Genomic DNA, 23822 nt, shown 5'->3' with positions numbered 1-23822 from the left:
ACACGACTTCGCAACTAACAACAACAATCTAGTGAAAGGAAGGACTAAGGGGTGACGTGATAGCAGTGTTCCAATATCTGAGGGGCTGCCACAAGGAAGAAGGAGAGTTCAAAGCACCAGAAGGCAGGACAAGAAACAATGGATGGAAGTTAATCAAGGAGAGATCCAATCTAGAATTAAGGAGAAATTTCCTGACATTGAGAACAATCGCCAGTGGAACAACTTGCTTCCAGAAATTGTGGAAGCTCCATCCCTGGAAGCTTTTAAGAAGAGACTGGACAGCCATTTGTCCGAGATTGTATAGGATCTCCTGCCTGGGAAATGACTCCCTTCCAAATTCTGTTCTTCTATGCTCTACTGCATGTAACTTTTACATTGTAAAAACCAAGGGCAGGCAGTGTCAATACTGTCATTCTTGGTATTCTTCTTAGCGTATTGTTATTATTAGTAATAACAGCTGCATTATTTGCTGATGGAGATGACGATGCCAAAATCACTTGGGTTTTTCTGGTTGAAAAGAAAATTCTGAAAAGCTGATATAAATGAAGAAAGTCCTTGGCCGTTAGGGAGTAATTGTGTCTGCTACTTTCAAGGCTGCTGACGGAAGACGAATGAAATGGGAGCCTTGGCTGAGGGATCACAATACATCTAAAGAGGTCCTTGGAACCTTTCCATCCTGCAGAAGACGCAGCCATTTTTTCTTGCCTGAATCACTTTTGGAGTCTCGGCAGAAAGGAGCTGTCAAGTAGATGAAAATAATGGTGCTACCAGAGAAAACAAAGACTCCCAAGAAGCCAAAGGAATTCTTGAAGTTCCTCCAGATGTATCCTGACTCCCACAATTCTCAAAATGCAGGAGATTCCCTGCTCCGTCTCCAGCAACTCCAGCTACAACCACAAAAGATCTTTGCGTGTGATATTGAGTTAGGTAGAATCGCTGGAGGTATTCAAGAATAGACTGGAAAGCCATTTGTCTAATCAAGGAGAGAAGAAACCTAGAACTGAGGAGAAATTTCCTAACAGTGAGAACAAATAACCAATGGAACAGAAGTTGCCTTCAAAAGTTGTGGGTGCTCCATCACTGAAGGCTTTCAAGAAGGGATTGGATGGCCATTTGTCCAGAATGGCATAGGGTCTCCTGCTTGTGCAGGGGGTTGGGCTAAAAGACTTCCAAGATGGCTTCCAGCTCTGTTCGGGTTTGGAGTAGAAGATTTCTGAGGTCCTTTGCAACGCTATAGGGCCATGATGGCGAACCTATGGCACGCGTGGCAGAGGTGGCATGCAGAGCCCTCTCTGTGGGCACGTGTGCCATCGCCAGCTGCTCTTCTAGTTCCCACTGTCAGCCAGCTGGTTTTCGCGGGCACTGGAGTGCCGGAAAACAGCCTGAAAATGACCAAAAAACAGACTGTTTCTGGGCCATTTTCTGGGCCATTTTCAGGCTGTTTGGGGGGCTGTTTTCAGGCCAGTTTTGGTCCACAAAATGGCCTCAAAACAGCCTGAAAAGGCCAAATAAATGGCCAGAAAACAGGCATGTGCATGCCAGCCAACTGGTCTTTGGGTTTCCAGCACTCTGGCATGTGTGTTCCAGAAATCACTGGTGTAGGGAGTGGGGTAGCTCACGTAGTTAGGACGCTGGGCTGACAATCAGCAGGCTTGTGTTTGAGACTCAGTTGCTGCTCTATGATGGGGTGAGCTCCCATTACTCTCTGCAGTTCCTGCCAACCTGGAAGTTCAAAAATGGACCACCGTGAGTAGATAGATAGATCTTGTAAAAAGGAAGCTTGAGAGATCAGACAAATCATAAAGTGAAAGGGCTGGAAAAGACTCAGGTTTCCAAGCAACACCCCCAATGAAAGAAGACTCCGAAGCTTGAAGTTCCTCACAATTCCATTTTATTAGAGATGTCATATTGGCACATCTGGGAAAACCCGAATCTAAGAGCTTCCGGGTTTTCTTCACCCAAAGGAAACTCCAAGTCCCTGCCTAGCACCTACAAGCACCTACATTGCATGGTCCAATCAAAGCACCAGCCCAACTGGAGATGCCTCCCAGTTCCAGCCCTCCAGGTGCAGGGCAAGATGTCCTTGACTCTCTGAGAAAGGAATGTTATTTTGACTATGTATCTCCCCTGCTCCATACAATCCCCCCTCCCAGTTTCCTACATCAGTAAATGTGGCGGGCTTGAAGGTCCAATGCAAAAGATGGTTTCCAGGCCTGACACTCTAGAGGTCTTCTACTCCAATTCCTGTCCAAGGCAGGGGACCATGGGTTCTTGATATATAAAATGTTCTTGGATAGAGCAGACTGACCCTGTTGAGTTTGAAGTCTCGGGTACATTGTTTCAATGCACCCTATGCAGTGGTGGGATTCAGCCGGTTCGCACCACTTCGGGAGAACCGGTTGTTAACTTTCTGAGCAGTTTGGTGAACTAGTTGTTGGAAGAAATCATTAGGGCAGAGAACCAGTTGTTAAATTATTTGAATCCCACCACTGACCCTATGCATGATCATCATCCATCAGCCTGGTTGAATAAGAACATCAGCCTGGAAAAGCCAAGATGTTGGACTTTTTCTGAACAAATCCTGGTCCATCCCAATTTGTAATTGTCCTCAAGAAGGAAAGAACTCAAAACCTGTGGGCTAAAAAAACACAACAAAAAAACAGACTGGGTTGTCTTTATTAGCGTTTCATATTTTATTGTTGAGGCTACATTTTCTGGGTAAAGAAATTGGAAGTTTCCCAGAATGAACTCTGCCAAAGTGAAAGGCGTGTTTGCTCTAAGAGGAACCACCAAAACAGACAAACTGACATTCTTGTGGCTTTCTCCCAGATTCTGTTTGTGGGCCTGGAGAGGTTGCCAAGCTTCCCTTGAAACATATCCCAGATTCAATTGTAAAAAAAAAAAAAAAACCATCAAAAGACCTCCCAATAAATGTGAGCGAGCTCTTGCCAAACTTTCTGAGTCTGTAGGGAAACAAAACGTCCAGTCCAGACAAAACATTATTTTCAAAGGTTCATCATTTGTTCCGCACGCCGCTTTGCATGAAATCTCTTTTTTCCCCTCAGGTGCACCCTGGCAGATAAAGACATTTTGGGGAAGGAAAAAAAAAGAACAACAACAACCTTTCTTGCGTTATCTTTAGTTAAGTTTCTTCTTCAGACGAAGAGTTTTCATGAAAGGAATAGACTGAGGCATTCTTAGGAAGCATGCAGGCAGGTTCTTCTCTTGAGCAGGGGTCTCCAACCTTAGCAACTTTAAGGCTTGTGGACTTCAACTCCCAGAGTTCCTCAACCAGCTTTGCACAAGAAGCTTTGCACAAGAAGTCCACAAGCCTTAAAGTTACTAAGGTTGGAGACCCCTGCTCTAGACCATCACTGACCAAACATAGGAAGAACGGTTGCAGGAACTGGGCATGGCTAGTCTAGTGAAGAGAAGGACCAGGGGAGACACGATAGCAGTCTTCCAACATTTGAGGGGCTGCCACAGAGAGGAAGGGGTCAAGCTATTTTCTAAGGCATCGGAGGCCAGACAAGGAACAATGGATGGAAACTGACCAAGGAGAGATTCAACCTGGAAATAAGGAGGAATTTTCTGACAGTGAGAACAAACCAATGGAACAGAAGCTGCCTTCAGAAGTTGTGGGAGCTTCACCCCTGCAGGCTTTCAAGAAGAGTTTGGATGGCCATCTGTCAGAAATGGTGTAGGGTCTCCTGCTTGGGCAGAAGGTTGGACGAGATGACCTACAAGGTCCCTTCCAACTCTGATAATCCAATCTAATCTAATTTGCCAGCTCCACCTGATATTTTGTTGTAGAATTCTTCTCATTTCTTAAAAATGAGAATCTGACAAGCTGTAGAGCGGTGGTAGTCAACCTGGTCCCTACCGCCCACTAGTGGGCATTCCAGCTTTCATGGTGGGCGGTAGGGGTTTTGTCCTACTGAAGCACTTTCCTTCTTTTTAATTTAATTGACTTTTTTAAAAAAAATTCATAGCATTGTTTAAAAACATTTTCATTAGGTTTTCATAAAATTCCCCGTGACAATTTAAATTTCTGAAAATATACTATTTGTATCGCCCACGCATAAGTTTAGTTTACGTTACGTAAGTGAAACTAAATGGCGCTATAGTGCGACCGCAAACAAAAGAGCCTCATCCCAGAATAGCTCGCACATCTCCCCCCACACCACCCAGCTGTAACAGACAAGCAGAGCTGGTAGCCGGCGCCCCCTCCAAACCCAATCCACGATGCGCGAGAGGCATGTGCAGACGACGATACACGGTGCATTACTGTGGAACCAGTGAGCAGTTAGAAAATTTTACTACTAACAGAGATACAAAAGTGGGCAGTAGGTATAAAAAGGTTGACTACCCCTCCTGTAGAGCATGATCTGCTGAATTTTTGGAGTCTTCTCAGATTAGAAAAATGGCAGAGGGTCGTAACCTGGGATTTTGGAAGATGACCAAAGAAAGGTAAGCAGGAACAGGTAGGGACCATCCTAGGCTGGTGGAATTATTCAGGAACACGGAACATAGAATAATATGGTTGTGAGAGTCCTTGGAGGTCTTCTAGTCCACCTCCTGCTCAAGCAGGAGATACTATACCATTCCAGATAGATGGCTGCCCAGTCTTTTCTTTAAAACCTCCAGTGATGGAGCGCTCGCAGCTTCTGGAGGCAAGTTGTTCCACTGATTAATTGTTCTCACTGTTAGGAAATTTCTCCTTAGTTCTCGGTTGTTTCTCTCCTTGGTAGGTTTCCATCCATTGCTTCTTGTTCTGCCTTTGGACAATAGGTTTATCCCCTCTTCTTTGTGGCAGCCCCTCAAGTACTAAAAGTCAGCTGTTATCTTTATTATCTGTTCACTTTTTGATAAGGGCCCTCCAGTATACACAAATACATCTAACACTGTTGGGCAGTGTTTCCCTGATCTGCAAGCCAGCATAGTGTCAACATTACAGGAAAAAAACCTCCTGCAGAAAAGACTCCGAGGCAAAAATCTTGCAAAGTTCTTTTACTAGCATAGGTAACTGGCACAGCTGGATAAACTCCGAATCTGGAGATCAGGTTTTTCCTCAGTAGTACAAAACCCCAGACCACCACCACCCCTTGACTCCTCCGCCGATCACGTGCTCCAATCACCAATCGTCCCATCTCGAGACATCATTCCGACCACTGCTTCTCCAGATGTGGGCTCAGCCTGACCTGACCGGCAGGAAGAATGTTTTATGTCTAATGGCCCCTTGTATCAAACCCCCCTCCCCCCACTCTCCTACTTTCCCACACAGGAGAAAGTGGCAGCGTGGAAGCCTTCGGCCTAGTATGCCTTCCAAAGCTGACAGATAGTACAAATGTACGGTTTGCATGCATACATCTATGCACGCAAAAATATATACCCCTATGTTTGTGTATGTGTGAACTCATAAAATAGTATACAATCAAAATATTATTTAACTTGTGGGAGCTTCATCACTGGAAGCTTTCAAGACGAGACCGGATTGCCATCTGTCAGAAATGGTGTAGGCACTTTACGGTCTTCTGCTTGGGCATTGGGTTGGACTAGATTGTTATGGTCTGCCAGCAGCCTCCAGAGCTAGCAATGGAGTTGGACAGTGAGGGGCTGGAGAGGACAATGGGTCAGTCCTGGAGTCAGGGGAAGGCCTGGACGAGGGTTCTGCATTGGAGGCAGAATGGGGCCAGGGCCATCTGGGAGTGATGCATGGACTCCGGAGCCTCCAGAGGGGGCAGCAAAGAGGCAGAGGAAGAGGAGGAGCCTGTCTGGCATGCAAAGAGCTGCCAGAAGGCAAGAGCAGCTAAAGCAAGAAGGACGACTTGGGAGTAAGGCCAGGGGATGATTGGCCCCTCCCATAAGGCTTAAAAGAGCAGCAACAAGCCGTCGGGTTCTTTTTAGAAAAGCAACGTTGTTATAATTGTTTCTTGTCTCTTGTTTCTGAACTTCGTGGGTTCTTGCCAAGAAAAGCCTTTGGCAGGGTGCCAAAGAAGACAAAGGTTTGTGATAAAGCCAAAGGATTTTTTCTGAAGGACTTCGTTTTGGAATTAATTTGGACTAGCTGAGAATGAAGTAATTCTCAGCTGTTCTAATAAAATATGTTTGTTTAGGACTGATGGCATCTGGTAATAACTACTTGGGCCTACGTCACAACATAGATGACCTACAAGGTCCCTTCCAACTCTGTTCTTCTGTTATAACATTTAAAGCAATTTAATTATTATTATTATTATTATTATTATTATTATTATTATTATTATTATTATTATTATTATTATTATTATTATTATTATTATTAATTCGATTTTTACACCGCCCTTCTCCCGAAGGATTCAGGGCGGTGTACAGCCAAAATAAAACAAACAATACAATATACAATTAAAACCGGAATTAAAAAAACTTATTACACCATTGGCCTAAAATTTTAAAACATATTAAACTAAAAAACCCATTAAAATTCATAATAAAAATTTAAAAACCCAATAAAAACCCAATAAAATTTAAGCCAGCCCCGCGTGAATTAATAGATGTGTTTTCAATTCGCGGCGAAAGGTCCGAAGGTCAGGTATTTGGCGTAAACCAGGGGGAAATTCATTCCAAAGAGTAGGAGCCCCCACAGAGAAGGATCTTCCCCTGGGGGCCGCCAGCCGACATTGTTTGGCGGACGGCACCCTGAGAAGTCCCTCTCTGTGTGAGCGTACGGGTCGGTGGGAGGCATGCGGTAACAGTAGACTTTTATCAATTTAAAAGTTCAATATATATGTTAGCATATTCGGAAGAAATTTCTAAATAGCCCTCTAGTTGAGACTGCTGGATAAAAAATGGTTTGTTGGTCTATTCGAAGAAGTCCTGCCAAATCTTAAAATCAACTAGGTTTTGTTTTTTAAAAAAAATAATAATTGAAAAGCAGACAAAACAAATGGGCTTGTTCGTTTCCATCAGGCAGAACGGAAACTCACTGCCAAACACATCGAGGAAGCTGTATTGCTGAACTGCCAAGGAATAACGAGGAATTATGGACTCGCCGCAAAAAAAAAAAAGCCTCTGAAATCCTGGAGGTGTTTGGGAAAGAAGACGTAATCTGCTAGTTGTAGTTTTCAGCTCACATACGCATCAACAACCTGTGTTTAACAGTCACAGAAAACTTCTATGAGGGTTTTAAGCAGAAGTCCTTAGTAGATGGCTCAGTGGCTAAGACACTGAGCTTGTCAATCAGAAAGGTCAGCAATTCGGCAGTTAGAATCCCTAGTACAGGTCTCCTGCGTGAGCAGGGGGTTGGACTAGATGACCTCCAAGGACCCTTCCAACTCTGTTAACTGTTAAAAATGGAGTCTACTAATACAACCTCCAGAGCAAGCAGGAGACCCTATACCATTCTGGACAAATGATTGTCTAGTCTCTTCTTAAAAACTTCCAGTGCTGGAGCACCCACAACTTCTAGAGGTAAGCTGTTCCACTGGTTAATTTGTCCTCACTGTTAGGAAGTTACTCCTTAGTTCTAGGTTGCTTCTCTCCTGGATTAGTTTCCATCCATTGTTTCTTGTCCTGGTGCTTTGGGAAACAGATTGATTCTCTCTTCTTTGTGGCAGCCCCTGAGATATTAGAAGATGCTACCATGTCACTCTTGTGCCTTTTTTCCCCTCTAGATTAGCCATACCCAATTCCTGTAAGTCTTCTTTGTATGTTTTAGCCTCCAGCCCCCTGATCATCTCTATTGCTCTTCTCTGCACTCTTTCCAGAGTCTTGATATCTTTTTTACATCATGGCAACCAAAACTGGATGCAATATTCCAAGTGTGGTCTTATCCAGTGGTGGGATTCAATTTTTTTTACTACCGGTTCTGTGGGCGTGGCTTGGTGGGCATGGCAGGGGAAGGTTACTGCAAAATCCCCATTTCCTCCAGATCAGCTGGGACTCAGGAGGCAGAGACTAGATGGGGGTGGGTCCAGTCAGAGGTAGTATTAGCCGGTTCTCCGAACTACTCAAAATTTCCACTACAGGTTCTCCAGAACTGGTCAGAACCTGCTGAAACCCACCTCCGGTATTATAAAGTGGTATTAACACTTCACCTGATCTTGATTATCCTTCTGTTAATGCAGCCTAGAAGGGCCAATATTGCTCAATAAAGTGACTTGTAGGTTTCTAAATTTCTCCTGTTGGCCAAGCCTAGGTCCTATTCTGACATCTCCAAATGGATCTCCTTGCTCCTGGGAAATATCTTTCTTTAAATATTGGGCCACTGTGATTAGCTAACATCTTCATCCACAGGGTCCCATCAACTGCTACAAGGTTGTAGGTGTTAACAAGGCAGTCTTCTTGAAGGTAGCAATAGCAATAGCACTTAGACTTACATACCGCTTCACAGTGCTTTATAGCCCTCTCTAAGTGGTTTACAGAGATATTGGAACACTGCTATTGTGTCCCCACCCCCCTTGTCTTTCACTAGACTAGAAATGCCCCATTCCTGAAACTGTTCTTCATCCGGCCCCTCATCATCTTAGTTGCTCTTCTTTGCACTTTTTCCAAAGCCTCGACATCTTTTTTCATCGTGGTGACCAATACTGGATGCAGTATTCCAAATGTGGTCTTAAAGGTAAAGGTAAAGGTTCCCTTCGCACATATGTGCTAGTCATTCCTGACTCTAGGGGGCGGTGCTCATCTCTGTTTCAAAGCCGAAGAGCCAGCGCTGTCCGAAGACGTCTCTGTGGTCATGTGGCTGGCATGATCCAACGCCAAAGGCTCACGGAACGCTGTTACCTTCCCACCAAAGGTGGTCCCTATTTTTCTACTTGCATTTTTTACATGCTTTCAAACTGCTAGGTTGGCAGAAGCTGGGACAAGGAACGGGAGCTCACCCTGTTATGCGGCACTAGGGATTTGAACCGCCAAACTGCTGACCTTTTGATCGACAAGCTCAGCGTCTTAGCCATTGAGCCACTGCGTCCCTTTTAAATGTGGTCTTACTAAGGCCTTATATAAAGCAGCACTAACACTTGCCCGTGATCTGGATTCCATCTTTCTGTTAATTATTTTTTTTCAACACAACGAATCTTCTTTGATGAATGTTTCCAGTTATGCAAACCCCATCCCCGATCTCCTTGGTGTTGTAAAACATGTCCCAGAGATTGTGGGGGGTGGGGGGGAACTGTCTTAAGTATACAAATATAGGCCTCCAGGCAATGATGGGTTTCAAAAAAATTTACTACCGGTTCTGTAAGTGTGGCTTGGTGGGTGTGGCTTGATGGGCGTGGCAGGGGAAGGATACTGTAAAATCTCCATTCCAAGGGAAGGTTACTGCAAAATCCCCATTTCCTCCCAATCAGCTGAGACTTGGGAGGTAGAAAATAGATGGGGGCGAGGCCAGTCAGAATTTTTACTACCGGTTCTCCGAACTACTCAAAATTTCTGCTACCGGTTCTCCAGAACTGGTCAGAACCTGCTGAAACCCACCTCTGCCTCCAGGAAAAAAAAATGTAAACAGGAGCCATAACTCCTGCTGGAAAGATAGTGAAACTCCTTTCTCACCATTCTTGAAAGAGAAGTTAAGACAGACCATTCTGAGTCAAGGAAAGGAAGGGGAGGGAGAAAGCAAGGAGGCTGTGTCTCTCTCTTTCTCTATGTGTGTGTGTGGTTGTGTTTTTTAAGTGAAAGGTTTCTCAATGGCAATTTGAGATTCATCCTCAGCTGGAAGCCTGGATAAGAATCCCAGATAAATGTGCTGGAAATCACACAAATCTTTAATACACGCTTTTTCAGCAATGACGACTGAACAATCACCTTCATTCTCCTGCCTGCGAAAGTGTTCTTTAAAGTAAAAGGAAGGAAGGGGGGGTGGAAATTACATCTCTTTGAGCTACAAGGTGGGTATGAACACCCTGGAGCGCCTTAAAGTACCTCCAATGACTTAAAAGTGCCTTAACGCCACTGTTTACTCTTAAAGTGCTTTATTCGCTAGCAGGGGCTCCCACGAAGGTCTAGGCTGGTATTTTCCAAGGGGTGTTATGGGAAGATTGGGAATTACTTTGGGAGCTATCTCCTCCTCCTCCTCCTCCTCCTCCTCCTCCTCCTCCTCCTCCTCCTCCTCGGATATGTTTGTGGTGTGTGTGTGTGTGTGTGTCTCGGAGTCGCTGTCTTTTCCCTCCTCCGTTTTAAGATGGAGATGAGAAGCAGCAACGTGGATGTTCATTTGTTGGCGTTAAAATTTCCAGCCTGCAGGACATCCACAAGAGACCCCCAGGGGGTGGCAAGCATCCCTCCACTTTTAAAGGCGAAAGAAAGAGAAGTTGGCAACCATAACAATTAAATCGATGCGTGTTTCTTTTCCATGCAATTTGGTTATTGTGTCCCTGTTTTGACACTAAGGTTGAACTATGGAGAGGAGGAAATGGTGTGTTGCTGTACATGAAATCAATGCAATAAAACAGGGAAAGTATTTTGATCCAGCAAACAACAGTGTTCATTTGAAGATAACAGGACGAGTCAAAATACTTCACCCTGGGGTCTGAAAAGAATACAGAATTGGCATGAAAAGTACTGTATTTATTTATTTATTTTATATCCCACCTTTACTAAGATCATGGCTCCCTCTCAATTCCTGGTAAATAGAAGGGAAAGAAATGGAGGTAGTGACAGATTTTATTTTCCTGGGCTCCAAGATCACCGCAGATGGGGACTACAGCTAAGAAATTAAAAGATGCTTGCTCCTGGTGAGGAAAGCCATGGCAAAGCTAGACAGCATGCTAAAAAGCAGAGACATCACCCTGCCAACAAAGGTGTGTATAGTCAAGGCTCTGGTTTTCCCAGTTGCAATGTATGGCTGTGAAAGTTGGACCATAAGGAAGGCTGAGCGCCAAAGAATCAAGGCCTTTGAACTCTGGTGCTGGAGAAGACTCCTGCGAGTCCCTTGGACTGCAAGGCAATCCAACCAGTCAGTCCTAGAGGAGATCAACCCTGACTGCTCTTTAGAAGGCCAGATCCTGAAGGTGAAACGCAAATACTTTGGCCACCTAATGAGAAAGAGAAGAGCCCAATGCTGGGAACAATTGAGGGAAAAAGAAGGGGACAGCAGAGAATGGGGTAGCTGGATGGAGTCACTAAAGCAGTCAGCGTGAGCTTAAATGGACTCCAGGGAGGCCTGGAGGAATGTTGTCCATGGGGTTGCGATGGGTCGGATGTGACTTCACAACTAACAACAACAATCCCACCTTTATTTTTTTTTTATAAACAACTCAAGGCACCAAGCACATCTAATACTATTTCTTTTCCTCCTATTTTCCCCACAATGATGACCCTGTGAAGTGAGTTGGGCTGAAAGAGAGAGAGAGAGAGAGACCGGCCCAAAATCACCCGGCTGGCTTTCATGACTAAGCCAGGAATAGAACTCACTGTCTCCTGGAGATTGGCCCAAAGTCACCCAACCAGCTTTCATCTCAAGGCAGGACTGGAAATTTATGGTCCTCTGGTTTCTAGATTGATGCGTCAACTGCTAGGCTAAACTGGGTCTCTTTATTTAGGAGAGAATGATAAAGCTGGGGTTCCATAGTACTGCATATTCTCTTACCTGCAAATACATAGGGCTGAGTTTTTCTCAACCTTGGCAACTTTAAGGTGTGTGAACTACAACTCCCAGAATTTTCCAGCCAGCTGAGATAATAATTTTTGAGTCAAAGCTGAAACCCATACATACATACATACATACATACATACATACATTACTCATTCACTTTTGTCCCCCAGTTTTTCTAATATTTAAGTAAAGCATAATGTGGTTCACGTATTAGTTCTTCCTTAGACCTATCTTCTCTTGAAATTCTAATGAAATTCCAATGAAATTCTGCCACAATGGGAAACTCACAAAGATCTCTACCAGAGGTCCCTAAACTCTTCAGCTCATTGACCCTTTCATGAACTTTCAGGACATTTATTACTTGAAAATAATAAAATAAATACTGCATGACAAAGTAGCAACAATGGTGCATTGGAAGATCTGCAAAAAAAAATATACTGTTTGCCTGCAAGCGAGAACTGGTGGGACCATAAAATAGAGAAAGTAACAGAAAATGAAAGTGCTCTGGGACTTTAGAGTTTAAACAGACAGGAATCTACTGCATAATCTGTTATGCAGCAGATTTAATAATTGCCAATAAGAAAGAGAAAAAGTCTGGATAGTGAGTATGGCAAAACTGGAGACAACAGAAGAGAAAGAACTGGAGAAGATAACAAAATACAAAAACCTGCAAATAGAAATAGAATGACTGTAGCAAAAGAGAGCAAAGGTAATAGCCAACAGCCATAGGTGTCTTGAAAGCAATCCCAAAACATCTGGAGTACCTCTTGAACATCAATAGCATTGACAAATTCACCATCAGTCAATTGCAAAAAGGCAGCTTAACTTGGAGCAGCTTACATTCTGTGGCAATACCTCTAACACCATTGAACATCCACATCGGTCTATCCCAGCTCCTTGGGAAGGATTCCATAGGTGGACAAAAATCAGGGGTGAAATCCAGCAGGTTCTGACAGGTTCTAGAGAACTGGTAGTGGAAATTTTGAGTAGTTTCGAGAACCGGTAGTGGAGAACCAGCAAATACCACCTCTGGCTGGCCCCAGAGTAGAGTGGGAATGGAGATTTTGCAGTATCCTTCTCCTGGAGTGGGGTGGGAATGGAGTTTTTGCAGTATCCTTCCCCTGCCATGCCCACTAAGCCACACCACACCCACCAAGCCACGCCCACAGAACCGGTAGTAATAAAATTTGAATTTCACCACTGACAAAAATGCCAAATTCAGTCTGAACATCTGTGTCATGAACTCTAATAGCAACAACTGGATAGTCCCGTCAACTCTTGAGGGTCAACATTAACCACTTTGGAGAACCCAGATATATACAAAACACTTTTTTTTTCTTCCATTCAGTGGTGTCCTATTCTTCCAGACTCCCTGCAGTTTTTTTGACAAGGTTTTTCAGAAATGGTTTGCCATTGCCTCCTCCCCGGGGCTGAGACAGAGTGACTGGCCCAAGCTCACCCAGCTGACTTTGTGCCTAGGGTGGACTAGAACTCACGATCTCCCAGTTTCTAGCCTGATGCCCAGGGGTGGGTTGCTGGGTGTTCGCAGGGGTTCAGGAGAACCTCTAGCTAAGATTCTGTGCAATTCGGAGAACCCCCAAATCCCACTCCTGACTGGCCCCGCCCACTCTGCCCTGCTCCCCCCAGGAGTCCCCACGTGGCCCGTTTTGGATGCAGGTAAGTGCGGGGTGCGCATGGAGGCTTGGGAAGGGCTAAAAACAGGCCTACCAGAAGTTCAGGAAGGAAGGCTGGAAACTGGCCCATTTCTGGCCTCCAGAGGGCCGTTTTCGCCCTCCCAGAGGCTCAAGGAAAGTATCCGGAAGCCGGGGAGGGCAAAAATGCAAAAAAAAAAAACCTGCCATGGTGCAGGAGGCTAACTAGGCCATGCCCTCCATGGCCACGCCCACCCAGCAACCAGGCAGAGAACCCTTTGCTAAATTTTTTGAAGCCCACCCCTGCTGATGGCTTAACCCCTAACACCAACCTGGCTTTCGTACTTACCTGCTACAAAATCCAGCACATTAAGTTAACAGCTTGTGCCAAAGTTTTGCCTTTATGTGTAATGAATACAGAAATATATTTTGAAGCAGAGTGGCTGAAGGAGGGAACTTACCTCTCTCTTTATATATGTCAAAAAAAATCTATAAATAGTTATAGGCACCCCTCCTTGGTCTTCACTTTGAGGGTTTCATTTAGATGCTTTATCAACATGATTTAAAACGCCTTCCTCATAAAGAAGCCATATTTCAGGGGCTTTTATTTATTGGGCCCTTCCGAATGTGTGTCTTTTAATGCATACCCTGACTTTTTGCCAAAGCTGTCCTTCGAAATGTTGAAAACCGAAGCTCATTATTTATGAGATTTCTCATATTAACGCAGACCAATTCATCAAAATAAATCTTTTCCAGAAGTATATAAATCTCTCGCCCAACACCTCTTGCTAGCAGACTTCCTCAAATCAACAGCCAGAATCTGGACTACATCCTTAACCAGGTAAACGTCTGCCAAAAATGCGGATAGAGTTAGCATTAGCAATTAAAGGAACCGTGCTAGATATCCTTGTAACAATGTTGTCTGCTAGGCAGTAGGACTTGTGAACCGTCATGATCCAAATATTGTCTTGGAGCTTTGCTTTTTACCACTTAACTTAGAATCGAATTGAGAATACAGCTGGAAGGGACCTTGGAGGTCTTCTACTCCAGCCCCCTGCTCAAACAGGAGAACCCCTATACCAGGGGTCTACAAACTTGGCTCTTTTAAGACTTGTGGACTTCAACTCCCGGAGTTCATGTCCACAAGTCTTAAAAGAGCCAAGTTTGCAGATCCCTGCCCTAGACCATTTCAGATAAATGAATGTCTAGTCTTTTCCTAAAAACCTCCAGTGATGGAATGCCCACAACTTCTGAAAGTTGTTCCACTGGTTAATTGTCCTCACTGTTAGGAAGTTCCTCCTTACTTCCAGGTTGCTTCTCTCTTTGATTAGTTTTTATTTTATTTTTTTTATTTTTTTATTTTTCATATTTATATACCGCCCTATCTCCCTAAGGACTCAGGGCGGTTCACAGGCAATTAAAATACATATAAATACAGATTAAAAACGACGATTAAAAAACTTATTCTATTGCCAAATTATTAAAAACAATATAAATAGTAAAAACCCCTTAAAACCAATAACTTTAAAATCTAATCCAGTCCCGCGCAGATGAATAAGTGTGTTTTAAGCTCGCGACGAAAGGTTCGGAGGTCCGGAAGTTGACGAAGTCCTGGAGGGAGTTCGTTCCAGAGGGTGGGAGCCCCCACAGAGAAGGCCCTTCCCCTGGGTGTCGCCAGACGGCACTGCCTAGCTGACGGCACCCTGAGGAGTCCCTCTCTGTGAGAGCGCACGGGTCGGTGAGAGGTATTTGGTAGCAGTAGGGAGCAGTAGTTTCCATCCATTGTTTCTTGTCCTGCCCTCTGGTGGCTTTGGAGAATAATTTGACCCCCTCTTCTTTGTGGCAGCCCCTCAAATACTGGAATACTGCTATCATGTCACCCCTACTTCCCTTCTTTAAACTAACCAAACCCAAGACTACTTACTCTAGAGTTCATCTTTTAATCATATATGTGATGGTCATATCCAAAACTAGCTCGTTGCCTATGCAACTCAATGGTGATTCTACAGTCCGACTGACTGATAAAAACATTAAAAGTCAACAAATCAAATATTGTGTCTACCCAGAACTAAGTCTCATTGGCTTCAACATGACTTATCCCAAGGAAAAAGGTTCAATATTGTACCGTAGTATCATAGGGCTGGAAGGGATCTTGGAGATCTAATGCCCTGTCCAAGACAAGAGGTCTTATTGCATCCTGGACAAATGGTTGTCCAATCTGTGCTTGAAGACCTCCAGAAATGGAGCATCCAACAGTCCAAGAGGTAAGGGAGGTTAATAATTAACATAATATGGCATAGCACAGCACAACACAATACAACACAGCACAACACAACACAACACAACATAACATAATAACAGAGTTGGAACGGATCTTGGAGGTCTTCTAGTCCAACCCACTGATTAGGCAGGAAACCCTACTTTAGACAAATGGTTATTGAACATCTTAAAAACTTCCAGTGTTGGAACATTTACAACTTCTGGCGGCAAGTTGTTCCACTGATCAATTGTTCTAAATGTCAGGAAATGTATCCTTATTCTAAATTGCTTCTCTCATTGATCAGTTTCCACCCGTTGCTTCTTGTTCTACCCTCAGGTCCTTTGGAGAATAGTTTGACTCCCTCTTCTTTGTGGCAACCCCTGAGATATTGGAAGACTGCTATCATGCCCAGTTCCAGCAACCGTTCTTCATATGTTTTAACCTCCAGTCCCCTCAACATCTTTGTTGTTCTTCTCTGCACTCTTTCTAGAGTCTCAACATCTTTTTTACATCGTGGAGACCAAAACTGAATGCAGTATTCCCAGTGTGGCCTTACCAATGGTATAATTACCATTATAAAGTAATATATTATACAAAATAATAATTTTGTATGGTACAAATAATCTATAGGTTTTCTTATTCTGGCACATCTTTAACCATGGATGGATGAGTGGATGGATGGTGGGATGGAGGGATGGGTGAGTATGGGGTGGGTAGGTGGATGGTTGAGTGGATGGATGGATGGATGGATCAGTGGGTGGATGGGTGGATTGGCAGATGGATGGATTTTATAGTTTGTTGTGTTGTGAGAATCCAATCGTGATTTTTGATTTAAGCTAGCGTACAAACTCAGAAAACAGATGAATTTAGAAAGTTGGAGAAGCGCCTTCCTTCATCACAGCTTGGACTGTGGTGAGGGTAGCTTTATCCGTTTGCATCCCCTGCCATTTGCATCTTTCACATCCTGATTATTCTTTACATACTTCCTTATCCAATTTAGACATTAACACCGATCAAGGGAAACACAGATTTAAGGCAGGCTGCGGAAATTAGCATTTTATATAGCAATACACGCAGTGTTTGAGATGCTTCTAAACTGAGTCCCTGCAACAAATGCATTCTAGAAATTAAAATAATGGCAGTTTAGGTTCTTTTACAACAACAACAACAACAAAAAACAACCTAACGTGGTGCGTATTTGATGGAGGCATATCTGAATGTGGGGGGGGCGGGGAGAAACCCATATTCCTACTTGCTTTCAAAAGCAATTGAAGCTCATTACAAAAAAAAAAAAAGGAAGCATAATATGTCCTAGCTTTTCCTTAATGGCATGGGCTAAATTATCCATTATATGGGAAGAGGGCATAAAAGCCATTTTGAACATGAAGCGGTGGATCAAAGAGAGGGGTGACAACTTGTCCATGGGAACAAGCCATACTCCTCAAAGTCAGAGAACAAGGACGGGCAGTCTGCATTTTAACTACTTCTCCCGGACTTAAAAAGCCGACTCGCAAATCTCCTACTGAGACGCAAGTCAAGAACTATCAGCTACAAAGATCCTCGCCTACGTTTTTGTTCTTTATCCACTTTGCTTTTCTCTTAGAAAGGACATTTTCCCCACCAATTTCAAGTGAATTGAAGTTATCTTTTTTTTTAAAAAAAAAAAAATCAGCTCTGCCCATCTCTTTTTATAATACTGAGTAGAGAGACAGAAGTTACCGTGATGAGACTAAACTTTTGGGGGGCATAAATACAGTGTGGAAAAATCTCTTATCATTCAGCTGCAGCTTGCGGTTCCCTCCGTTACATGGCTGGGTCCAGGCGTTCAGGCTTTTTAGTCCAGGTTCCAAGGAGTCCAACCCAGTGGTGGGTTTCAAAAAATTTTTACAGCCAGTTCTGTGGGCGTGGCTTGGTGGGCGTGGCAGGGGAAGGGTACCTTAAAATCTCCATTCCCACCCCACTCCAGGAGAAGGATACTGTAAAATCTTCATTCCTTCCGCAATCTGGGGGAAGGTTACTGCAAAATCCCCATTTCCTCCCGATCAGCTGGGACTCGGGAGGCAGAGAATAGATGGGGGTGGGGCCAGTCAGAATTTTTATTACCGGTTCTCCAAACTACTCAAAATTTTCACTACCGGAAACCACTCTCCAGAACTGGTCAGAACCTGCTGAAACTCACCTCTGGTCCAATCAGTGGTGGGTTTCAAGTCATTTAACAACCAGTTCTCTACCCTAATGATTTCTTCCAACAACCAGTTTGCCAAACTGCTCAGAAAGTTAACAACCGGTTCTCCCGAAGTGGTGCGAACTGGCTGAATCCCACCACTGGATAGACAGATAGATAGATAGATAGATAGATAGATAGATAGATAGATAGATAGATAGATAGATAGATAGATAGATAGATAGATAGATAGATAGATAGACAGATAGATAGATAGATAGATGGATGGAGTAGTGGGATTCAAGTAATTTAACAACCGGTTCTCTGCCCTAATGATTTCTTCCAACAACCGGTTCGCCAAACTGCTCAGAAAGTTAACACACCGGTTCTCCCGAAGTGGTGCGAACTGGCTGAATCCCAGCACTGGATTGTAGGATCCTTGATGCTCCCTGAGTTTGGCTGTTTTCTTGCAGACATTTCACTACCAAACTAGGTAACATCAACAAGAGTGAGAAAGGGCTGGGATTTGTGAAGGAGAAGCGGGGGGAGGAGGAGGGAGGAGGCATTACATTACCCAGCTAGGTAATATCAACCGCTCTAGAAAGGGCTGGGATTTGTGAAGGAGAAGGAAGAAAGAGGAGGTATGATTGTAGCAAGTAATTTAACAACCGGTTCTCTGCCCTAATGATTTCTTCCAACAACCAGTTTGCCAAACTGCTCAGAAAGTTAACAACCGGTTGTCCCGAAGTGGTGCAAACTGGCTGAATCCCAGCACTGTGTCCAACCTTCCCACCCGCATTTTTTTTCCTCTCTTTATAGAGGTAAGCAAGCTATTGATATGGCGGCCTATGCAGATTCTCAGTTATCCAGGTCATGGTTGTCCCAAAGGTGTTTTTTTCAAGAGGCAACTGGACTTTCTGGTTTTTCTTTGAAGACGTTTCTCTTCTCATCCAAGAAGCTTCTTCAGCACTGACTGGAGGGTGGAGAATGGAAGGATTGATACTCCTTGCAGACTGCTGGACATTTGCATTTTTTTTTAGAAAGTTGTTTAGGCCACTTGGAGGTTTATCTGTGTTCACAGGGTCACCTGAGTGCAAATGGGAGACATCCAGAGGTGGTATTCAACCGGTTTTGACCAGTTCAGGCGAACTGGTAGTGGCGGACCTGCAGGTCACCCGCCCGGGCACAATCCCATCCTATATCCTTGTGTTTTTGATGCCGCACACATCTGCGGATAGCGCGTGCGAGTGAATTGCTGTGTTGTTTGACATCACATGCATGCGTGGACGGCACATGTGAGTGAATTGCCATGTTTTGTAATGCCACACGCATGTGCGAATGGTGTGCACGCACTCACATTTCCAGGGCTGGGTGAACCGGTTGCTACAGTACGTGAAGTCCACCTCTGGAGACAGCCACATGTATGTGTGCTCTCTGCTGTCTCTTATCTGATCGTTTCCTTCCAGGTCTTCCAAGGTCATTCCTGCATAACATCCCACATTTGATGCTTTGCTACCTGATGCAAAGATCATGATGGCCTTTCCAAGTCAAGGAACAGGGTTGGATGGGCCTGAATTTGAAGTGGAGTCTCTATTCACCTCCCACCAGGAGGTAGCAGCAAGGCTATCTTAAACGATGAACAATGCAGCAGGGGGCATAACGTCTCTATTTTATGACACCTGGGGAGATACCTAGCATCTGATGATCACGCCAATCTGTCTAATTATAGGACTGCCTCTAGGAATAAAAGATGAGTATTGGTCTGTAGTCAATAATATATTGTCTTCTTCGATAGGTACTTTGACATGTAATAACTCTCACCTTATGGTTTGACATATCTCTAACATATTCGAATCTCCATATTCAACAGGACCTGTGTTTAACTCATAGAATCATCTATTGCAATGTCCTTCCTGTTGAAGACTACTTCAGCTTCAATCACAACAATACAAGAGCAAACAATAGATTTAAACTTAATGTTAACCGCTTCAATCTTGATTGCAGAAAATATGACTTCTGTAACAGAGTTGTTAATGCTTGGAATACACTACCTGACTCTGTGGTCTCTTCTCAAAATCCCCAAAGCTTTAACCAAAAACTGTCTACTATTGACCTCACCCCATTCCTAAGAGGTCTGTAAGGGGCGTGCATAAGAGCACCAACGTGCCTACCGTTCCTGTCCTATTGTTTTCTTTCATTATATCCAATTAATATAGTTATTACATGCTTATGCTTATATATATATGCTTATATATTATATAGTTACTTTCATGATTATGCTTATATATACTGTTGTGACAAAATAAATAAATAAAATAAATAAAAAATAAAATGTGGGTGCTGGCCTCGGCTCCTATAAAGGTCAACAGCTTTCAAAACTACTAAAATTTCTAATCCACCTATAGCTCAACACTGATTTCTATTATCTGTCAACAGCATAGAATTCTGGATTAAATATTGGATGTTTGGCATCTTTTTTTTTTCTTGGTCAGTAGAAGAACTCTCAACCCCGCCCCACCCCACCCCCAATACATTTCACGAGGACCTTTCAAGATCAACCCCTTATTCTTATGATGAAGATCAAACCAAGAATGCCAGGTTGAAGATCAAAAAGTCAAAAGCTTTGTTTAGCACATAGAACATAGAATTTTAAATAAAGCTGTTGGAAGGGACCTTGGAGGTCACCTACTCCAACCCCATGCTCAAGCAGGAGACCCTTATACCATTTCCTTCAGATGGACCACACTCTCACGTCCATGTAAGTGGGCAGAAAACGTTTCTTATCCAGTGCCATTACCCCAAACTAATAATAATAATAATAACAACAGAGTTGGAAGGGACCTTGGAGGCCTTCTAGTCCAACCCCCTGCCTAGGCAGGAAACCCTACACCCTCTCAGTCAGATGGTTATCCAACATTTTCTTAAAAATTTCCAGTGTTGGAGCATTCACAACTTCTGCAAGCAAATCATTCCATTTATTAATTGTTCTCACTGTCAGGAAATTTCTCCTTAATTCTAAGTTGCTTCTTTCCTTGATCAGTTTCCACCCATTGCTTCTTGTTCTACCCTCAGGTGCTTTGGACAAAAGCCCGACTCCCTCTTCTTTGTGGCAACCCCTGAGATATTGGAACACTGCTATCATGTCTCCCCTAGTCCTTCTTTTTATTAAACTAGACATACCCAGATCCTGCAACCGTTTGTCATATGTTTTAGCCTCCAGTCCACTAATCATCTTTGTTGCTCTTCTCTGCACTCTTTCTAGAGTCTCAACATCTTTTTTACATCGCGATGACCAAAACTGAATGCAGCATTCCAAGTGTGGCCTTACCCCAAGGCATTATAAAGTGGCACTAACACTTCACGTGATCTTGATTCTATCCCTCTGTTTATGCAGCCCAGAACTGTGTTGGTTTTTTGGCAGCTGCTGCACACTGCTGGCTCATATCTAAATGGTTGTCCACTAGGACTCCAAGATCCCTCTCACAGGTACTGCTATTGAGCAAGGTACCACATATACGGTACCCGTGCATTTTGTTTTTTTTGCCTAAATGTAGAATCTTACTTTTTTCACTGTTGAATTTCATTTTGTTAGATAGCGCCCAATGTTCAAGTCTGTCAAGATCCTTCTGTAACTTGAGCCTAACTGTCTTTATGAAGAAGAAAGCTAGATTAAGCACAGATAGTTGATGGGTTCCACTATTGAAGGAAGAGACATCTCAAAACTTGCAAAATCTTCATTCAAGAACTTTTAATCATGATGTCAGAGAGACAGAACCAAGGGTGAAATGCTCCCAGTTCGGACTGGATCACCCGATCCGGTAGCGACAGCAGCGGGTGGTTTGGAGAACCAGTAGCAAAAATCCCTGGGTCCCCCACATGCCCACCTGAGCCGCGCGATCATCAGAGGTGTTGTTTTTTTTTTTTTTTTACTTTTAAAAGCATCATCAAAACTTTTGATGATCGCATGGCTCAGCTGGGCATGCGGGGGGAGGCAGGGATTTTTGCTACCGGTTCTTGAACTACCCGCCACCATCGCTACCAGATCGGGTGATCCGGTCCGAACTGGGAGCATTTCACCCCTGCTTCAGATGCCTGCTGACATCTGTTATCTACAGCCAATAACAGAGCTCCGGATCGGTCCGGAGGTCTATTATTGGCTGCAGTTGCCTTCCAGAAGGCATCTAAAGGCAAAAAGGAGGCCGGGGCTATGTGTGTGAGTGGTGGCAAGCGACTGCAGAAGAAGTGGGCCAGCAGTGGGCTCCTGCTGGGCGGGGCCATCGGTGCCATCGCTGCAAGGCGAGTCGATAATTAGAACCCTCCAAAAAGAAGGCCTAGCCATTTTTTCAGGGGTCAAAATAAAATAAGACTTGCCCTTCATTTTGGAGAAACACGGTAGTGTGGTCTCCCCTAACTTGGCTTTAATTATTTGAAGCATGTGGGAACGAGGGACGGGGGTGTCTGGAGGATCGTCCCGTTTCTGCAAAGCAGGTGAAGTACCTCGAATGAAGGTGATGACTTGAACCCAAGATTTTTCCTGAATAAAAGCCTCGAAAACTCCAGCCTGATCACTTCTGACAAGCTCTTTGTGCTTCTCCTTAATGGGAACCATTTGTGCAGCTTTATTAATGTAATGAAACCTATCCTCCAGTGAAAACAGAACTCAAGAGGTTGACATCTGAGCTGAAGGGCAAGGCTGAAACTGAATCTACTTGGAGATCTCTTAAAGGAAGAAAATGGAAAGCTAATGAACTCCAGCCTTCTTTCTTCTTCCTTTGTTTCTTTTTCCCTCTCCCCATCTCACTGCCTTCCACTCACCTTCCTTTGCTCATCATTATCACCAGATAGGACGAGATGCCAAAATGAATTGACAGTTCCTGTTCTGGGAGAGACACCAGGTCTGCTCAAATGTCAGAATGTGCTGGAAACCACAACTTGCACAGCCCACGTCCCAAAGTTTTGCGTTCCTCCGATCCGCTGTGTTCATCTATAACAAGCCCGGCTGAATTGGCAACCCTCTTGGATTTTGGCCAAATGGTTGACTTACTTCAACTGACTCCCAGTTAGATTATATATGTGTGGTTGTCATTTTTGCAGGCCTTATAAATCTCTTTCATTACTTTGGATCTAATTTTAAACATGAGCTTATCCCATTGCTATTAGTAATTCTCGCCAAAAAAAAAAAAAGCATTCCGCCATGAATATCTTTTATTATCATTCTGGGGTATTAGACACTGAGTAAAATTACAAGAATGAGGTGGCTGGACAGAGTCACTGAAACGGTGTGAGCTTAAATGGACCCCAGGGGATGGTAGAGGACAGGAAGGCCTGTGAAATGTTGTCCATGGGATCACGATGGGTCAGACACGACTTTTGTTGTTATTATGCCATCTGTACGGATGGATTTTTCAAAAATCAGTCCATTTCTCTTCCCCTTTGAAAAAGATTAAAATATACCAATTTCAGAGTTACTGAATAGGCCTGAAATTTAGTCCTTCCGAATATATAGGAAAAACTAGGACACATAGGCACACTTCCTAAATTTGTGAAAGGCTTTAAAATCAAAAATAAACAATCATGTTTAGTATAGGAAGAAAATATACGTCTAATACAACTCAAGTTGTAGGGGAAACAACTTTGTGAGTCTGTGTTAATAAAATGACAGAGAAACAGAGTTGAAAGGGACTTTTGAGGTCTTCTAGTCCAGGGGTCTCCATCCTCGGCAACTTTCAGACTTGTGGACCTCAACTCCCAGAGTTCCTCAGCCAGCAAAGCTGGCCGAGGAATTCTGGGAGTTGAAGTCCACAAGTCTGAAAGTTGCCGAGGTTAGAGACCCCTGCTAGTCCAACCCCCTGCTCAAGTAGGAAACCCTATGCTATTTCATACAAATGGTTATCCACTCTCTTCTTAAAAACTTCGAGCGTTGGAGCACTCACAAGTTCTGAAGGAAAGCTGTTCGACTGGTTAATTCAACTGGTTAATTGTAGATTTCAACTCCCAGAATTTCTCAGCCAGCAAAGCTGGGGGTTGAAGTCCAGAAGTCTTAAAGTTGCCAAGTTTGGACACCCCTGGGTTAATTATCATTGTTAGGAAGTTTTTCCTTAGTTCTAGGTTGCTTCTCTCCTGGATTAGTTTCCATCCGTTGCTTTGGAGAATAGGTTGACTCCCTCTTCTTTG

General features: G+C 43.8%; 1 protein-coding gene across 1 annotated transcript in view; it reads right to left on the bottom strand.

Annotated features, from left to right (window-relative positions):
* Positions 1-2066: 2066 nt before the first annotated feature.
* The window catches only part of LOC131184546 (protein FAM169B-like), a 286013-nt gene continuing 264257 nt past the window's right edge, over positions 2067-23822 (bottom strand). Inside the window, exon 10 of the mRNA XM_058155967.1 lies at positions 2067-2091. The gene's annotated coding sequence lies outside the window, so the exon portion shown is untranslated. The remainder of the gene's footprint in view (positions 2092-23822) is intronic.

This window comes from Ahaetulla prasina, chromosome 13 (genome assembly GCF_028640845.1).
Source record: "Ahaetulla prasina isolate Xishuangbanna chromosome 13, ASM2864084v1, whole genome shotgun sequence".
NCBI lineage: Eukaryota > Metazoa > Chordata > Lepidosauria > Squamata > Colubridae > Ahaetulla > Ahaetulla prasina.
This window is presented reverse-complemented; position numbering and strand designations above follow the sequence as displayed.